Source organism: Enhydra lutris, unplaced genomic scaffold, assembly GCF_002288905.1.
Source record: "Enhydra lutris kenyoni isolate GAN:26980312 unplaced genomic scaffold, ASM228890v2 scaffoldscaffold5, whole genome shotgun sequence".
NCBI lineage: Eukaryota > Metazoa > Chordata > Mammalia > Carnivora > Mustelidae > Enhydra > Enhydra lutris.
The window spans coordinates 35,173,502-35,179,900 of NW_019154089.1; positions in this window are offsets into that span (position 1 = coordinate 35,173,502).

The window sequence follows — 6,399 nt, forward strand, 5'->3', positions numbered from 1 at the left end:
TTTTGAGATTAATTGGTTTCTAAACACAAGGCAACCATTTCATGTGGGGCTCAACCCAATAGCCATGTGTTCCAGTGCTCAAGGACAAACCGGCAGTGTCAAACACAGGACAAGATGGAATGACTTCAGACTTTATAGGCAATTTAAAGTATTTTCTCAGGTAACTTTGATGATGTGAATTTTCTGCTTCCATGTTGACTTTAGAACTGAACCACACATATGGTACGGCTGTGCTGAGGTCAACTGTGTACCCCTCGTTGGCACTACATTACCTACCGACAAAAATGTCTAAGTCTATTGGTATCGCTTCCAGAATAGCAGCCCTGTGTGAACAGACAGCTACAGCTCTAGAAATCTAAGAATGACAATGATGACCCAGGGTCTCAGTGCATGTGGTCAGATGGTCCTTTCCAGAATATGGCACGATATGAGGCAGGCTCCAGATTAGACAGAAGAAGTCTTCTGGATCAAGGTCCAGGGTACAAACATATGGAACTGGATCGAGTGGAAAAAGCACTGAGTACATGATTGAAGGCCTATCCCTTATCACTGGTGATCTTGAGCAAGTAACTTAGAATCTGCCTTGTTTCCTCCTTTCTAATTAAAAAGAACAGACAAGGTGACTCCTCAAAGGTCAGCCTCCAAATTCTGATACCAGGAGTCAAAAAGAACAGACAAACTTCTGGGAGTCTGCACTACTAAGAGTGTTGCAAAGTGGAACCTGGGCCCAGATTGACAGAGTTGTAGTTGATGGGCTTGTAGTAAGGGTACCATTTAATGGGGGACACTTTTGAGAGTGTAAGCAGGAGGAATAAGGCTTAAGGCAGCACAATATGCATTTGCCAGAACCATCTCAGCAAACCAGTTCACAGGGCCTCAGGGGAAGAGGGGATAAGAACGTGGAGAGTGCTCTGCGCCCCGCAGCTCTCCCGTCTGTCCCGTCGGCACTGCTGTTCTAGGCCCCCTGCTCTTGTCTTAGGGCAGGGGTCCACTTGCAGTCAGGTAGAAGTTTTTAGAGGAAACTAAATCCTTAGCAGATACATTTTGGTGAAATAAGAGGAAAAGCCAGATTCAGCAGCCAGAGGCTAAGCCATCCAGAAGTTATAGCAAAGTGTAGGGGGAGGAAGTATATTTCACTGGAACCCAGGAAATCTGAGTTGTAACACTGGATAGGTCTCTGAATTTCTGTATAATTATGGGAAAGTCACTTAACTTCTCTAGGCCTACATTTTATCTCCTATAAAATCACGGCAAAGGTTTGGCTCTCTCTGGCACTGTCAGGCCTAACATCGTAGTATTTTGTAGTTCTTATAAACATGGGCCTGTACCTTGGAACCCTGATTTTGGATTTTCACCTTCTTCTTCACAGTGTAAACTATCTAAAATTTCTAATCATGACCATTTCACTCACTCTTGACATGGTGAGTAGCTAGTCAATGTCATCAACTAGGAATAATGATGGCCACACAGTGGATATTCAAAGGACATTTGCCAACACCCTAATACCACACATCTAACTGCAACATTTCTTATTCCACCTGGACAACCAAGGGTAAGATTACATTTGCATTACTCATCAGTACTGATAGTATCATTAAGCAGCTAGATCTAGCCATGCCTGAAGCCAAAAATCCCTAGATTTCCCAGTTAGATAGATCAGTCACTTTCCTTTTCTTTTTTTTCTTTTTTTTTTTTTTTTAGCTCTCAAGGGTTGAAAAGTTCCCTGTCTCAATTAATCCTACTGCATTTCATTTCTATCACTTATAACTGGAAGAGACCTGAGAATACACAACCTCGTGAGATTGCTACACATAGTACATAATATGAGGCTAGATTTAGATGTCTCCACAGGTTTTCTTTTCTATAGGTCAAGAGTCAGAAGGGAGGAAATTGTAGAGGCAAGATCATGCCAAAGTCAAGAATCTGCCAGACTGGGTTGCAGAAATGTTGGTTGAAATGCCTTTTTGTCTGATCGTGCTAAGCATTTTTAATAGACTGCAGTTTGCTCCTGAGAAATTTAGCTGCCTAAAGAGAAGTTTCTAGCTCTTGTAATATCACAGCATTAATGTAGATAAATACTCCAAAGAGATATGCTGATAGGTTCTACATGATATGTGCCTGAGAATAGGGGACAGCCATTACTGAAGACCTACTGCATGCCCAGAACATTCTGGTGCACTGATGTCCATTCCCACAATAGGCCTAGAGAGTCGCTATACTCATGTCTATTTTATTAATATTGATATTAAAGGTTAGAGAGATTAATAACTTTTCCAAGACATCAATAGTTAGTAAGTGGTAGATCCTACATTCAAAGTTTGGTCTCCTGCTTCAATGTTCCTTCCACCATGTCATTAGTAGCTCTCCCTCCACAGAATGGAGGAAGCTCACTAAAGCACTAATAGCAAAAATGAGGTAGAAATAAAAACAGAACAGACCTGAAGGTGTGGCGGACCAGTGGTTATGGGGAAGCACCTGATTCTATAGGGCAGGGTTGACAGTAAGGACGGGCATAAAGCAGGCAATGTTCACTTCATGAAAATCCTGCAGGTGCTTTTCTGGAGGCATCATTATCCTTCTTCATTCTTCCTCCATGTAACCCTGAAGATCAGGCTCAAGGTCAAAGCACTGGTAAACAGCAAAGACAGGACTTGAAAGTGAGACCTGTCTTCCTCCAGGAACCCTGGCTCTTTACAAGCACTTCGAGGTTTCCCAAATGTCATCAAACCCATATCACATTCCGGATTTTTCTAGACCCTACTACTATCTGCATTGTTTCTTACTTAGTATACTAATTTTAAATGGCACATCTCCATTTAAAATTATTTTAAAGGAACCTTTATATCACCACATAAATGGAAAAAGTGTATTAATTGCCATAAATAGAAGGAAACTAAAAATAAATACAAGAACAGACGAAATTATTAAATTTAAGAGATGCTATTACTTGATGATGTTTCTGAGGTTAAGACTTGCTCTTCCTTTGATTAAAATAAAAAAGGTGGGAGGGAGTTATCAAGGAGCTTAAAAACACAGGAGTACCTGGGTGGTTCAGTTAAGTGGCCAACTCTTGATTTTGGCTCAGGTCATGATCTCAGGGTCATGGGATACAGCCCTGTGTCAGGCTCCACGCTCAGTGGGGAGTCTGCCTGAGATTCTCTCTCTCTCTCCCTCTGCCCACAACCCCCCACACCAGCTCACAGGCATGCACGCTCTATCGCTCTCTCTCTCAAATAAATAAGTAAACTTTTAAAAAGAAACATATTAGGGCAAACACAAGTCTTTCTCCCTGACATGATCAAATGAACCAAAGGAAAAATGAAAGGGAAATAAGTTTCTCACAGTGCATTTCCACATTACTCAATACTGAGACCACGTGCCCCCTAGAATCATGGCGGAAGTCCGAGCAGGGGAACACAACATGGCTTGCACTGTGGGAGTGCTGCCTTGGCATACATCTTGGTTCAGACAGTACTGCCACATTCCTATCTCTGTACCCTTGATGATGCCACCATCCTTCCCTCTCTTCTAGCCAGTCCCATTCCTCCTTCATGAAACGTTCTGGAAAAGTTTAATCCTAAAGTGCTGTTTTGTTTCTGGACCAAACATTTGGACAATAAGGTATTTATGGAGTAGTTTTGTAGCCATCTTATGTATAGATTTCTTCTCACTTTGATAAGCTTGACACCCAAGCAGGCAAACTGACTATTCCAATCAATCAGTTTCCCTATCTGCAGAGGAAACGGGAGAACATCCAACATCCAGGCCAGCTCCAGCAGTGGCTTCCTATATTTTAGAACAGGAAAATATCTTAAGGTCATCTGATCTGTCACCTTACTTTATAGCTGAGAAAGCTTAGGCTCAGGTTTTAAAACGACTTCTTCAAGGTTAAACCCCCCAGAAGATGACGGCAGAGCTGGGGTCTGAACCCGGGGCTTGTTGGTGGTCAGAGACCTTCCACTTTTCCTATATTGCTCCCTATGGTAAGAAACAAAAGTACCTCATAAATACAACTCTGAGTTGAAATACTCGAGAACAAACAGCCGTGCCCCTGGCTCCATGGATAGAAAATTCCAGCAGACACAGAATCTTCCAAAATTCCAGGGCAGAGTTTCATCTTGCAAACCAGGCTTCGCTGATTTTATAAGGATCTATAAATGAGGACAGGTAGGGTGGAAGGGGCAGACCAAAGGGAGCAGGGAGGCGTGACTCTGCCAGTGTGACACTGTAGAAATAATAAATGTCTCCTTAGGGAAGGGGCTTTTTTTTAACTGTTATTATTAAGCCTCTCAAACATAACCACGTGAAGAGTTCCTGCCAACTTGCACCTAGCTCTGCTACTCAGATGATTCCGCTAAGCTTTAGATAAACACTCCCCCTTCTATGGCACTGATCCAAGGGGGGCTGCCACTTCCAACACTCTGAGGTTTGCCCAGTGCTAAATAATTATCCCTGGAAATATTTACTGTTTATCTACCTTCAAATTTTAATGACAGAGATTCCACTGCACCATTGTGATTCAAGGCACGAACAAAAGCTCCCCCAGCCTCTCCCTAATAAACCTAATACAGCACAGAGTAGTGCTTAAATTTTTTAAGTCTGCAAAGTCAGTTTCTTGTGTTCACCCTATCACCCCTTTCCAGCCTTTTGTGTGGATGGCAGGAAGTGCTTCTTAATTTGTTTTTAAAAAATAACAATAATGTCTTATCTAGGTTACATGTTTTCTGAATCACCTTTGTTTTAAGACTTATTTCTTTATCTTTGCTCTCCGTTTCTCTTAACAGAGGTGTGTCCACCAGCAACATACACTCCCTAGATTTCAGGAGTATTTTTGTAGCGTTTCTCTATCCGTGATTGCCCAAATGAATGTTACTTTCTCTTTTCAAGGTCACCCCAATGCCCGTGACCTTGGAGTGGGAGAAGAAAAAGTGTGAGGGTCGAGAGACTTCGCTGGACCTCAGTTTCCTCGTTGGGGAGGATGGGAGTCAGGCTAGACAGCCCCACAGGTTTCCTGCCTCTCTAACAGACTGTGGATCTGCTTGTGACAAATATCCAGTGACTGTTACCATCAGAGAAGTAGGCCTTTGCTCAACCAACTGCAAAGGATGCTGATGGCCAGGAATGTCACACTTCAGGAGAACTATCTGTTCACCTCGCCATTAGGGACATCCAGCAATGAAAGACTCACTCCGAGCTGGACAGTCTTCATTCCAGGGAAGATGCAGACCAAGGAAAGGCCTTACCCCTCTCTTCCTGAGAGCCAGTGTGATGAAATCCTCCTCCTTCCCCTGCTCCTAAACAGCCCAGGATGTCAGCAGATCTGGCCCCCAGGACAGTTTTGTCAGCTGCTTCATCATCACCTCCAATAGGCAGAGAGGACAGAGAAAGGGTTTGACTTTCTCAAGAGTCTGGCTGTCACCATGGGCAGGGTGGAAGCAGCCACACATGTCCACACTGACTGTCACACCACTGGATTCCTTTTGTTAATTTACAGGTAGAAACAAAATAAATATTTGATAGCTTTGGTATAAACTAAAATTCTTGATTAGAGTTTGGTGTCTGATCTTTGTGATAAACAATTCCCCTCTAGTACATAATTGCTACCCCTCAAGGCATATAATGCCAAAATCAGGCTCCTGAAGAAGTGAACTATTCCTAGCATAACATCCTTGCCCTAAAATCAAAAGACTGAGATTCTGGTCTGAGATTTCCTCACTAACTTGCTGTGAAACCTTGAACATACCTCTCCACCTCTCTGAATTCCAGTAGAACCATCTATCAAATCCACATAACTCAACTTTTATTGAATGTCTATTTAAAAAACACTAATCAGCAAGATAAAGTTATGCAAAGAGGAGCACAATGGGATCTTTGCTCTCAAATACAGGTAAGACAAATATGGATGATTATGGCACAAAATCAAATAAGAAAATTGCCATGGGAAAATCATAGTTTGGATCAGGGTAGAAATTGAAAAGCCATCTTGGAAAAGTTAGTATTGATGCATGGAGGAAAAGGTGATGAAATTTTAGGGGCAGACATGAAGAGGGAAATGAAAATTTCAGGAAAAGGACACATGAACATGAAGGAGATACAAAGCAGAAAATGGCTGACCATGAGTTCCAGGGGGTGGCTTGGCTTGGTTGGAGGACAGAGTGCTAAAAGAGGAGTCATAAAAGTTGAGGACTGGAGACAGAGAGTGAAGCCTGACTTTCAGCAAGCATTTATTTTTGTCTAAGGGATTTATCATTCATGCTGGCAATAGGGAGCCATTAGATACTTTGGAGTGAGGGAGTCCCATGATCAAAGCTGGGCTTTAGGGACTTGAGCCTGGCAACTGTACAGGATATGAACACAGGGTGGAGAAAGACTAGAGGAAAGAAAGCAGTCAGGAGGCTA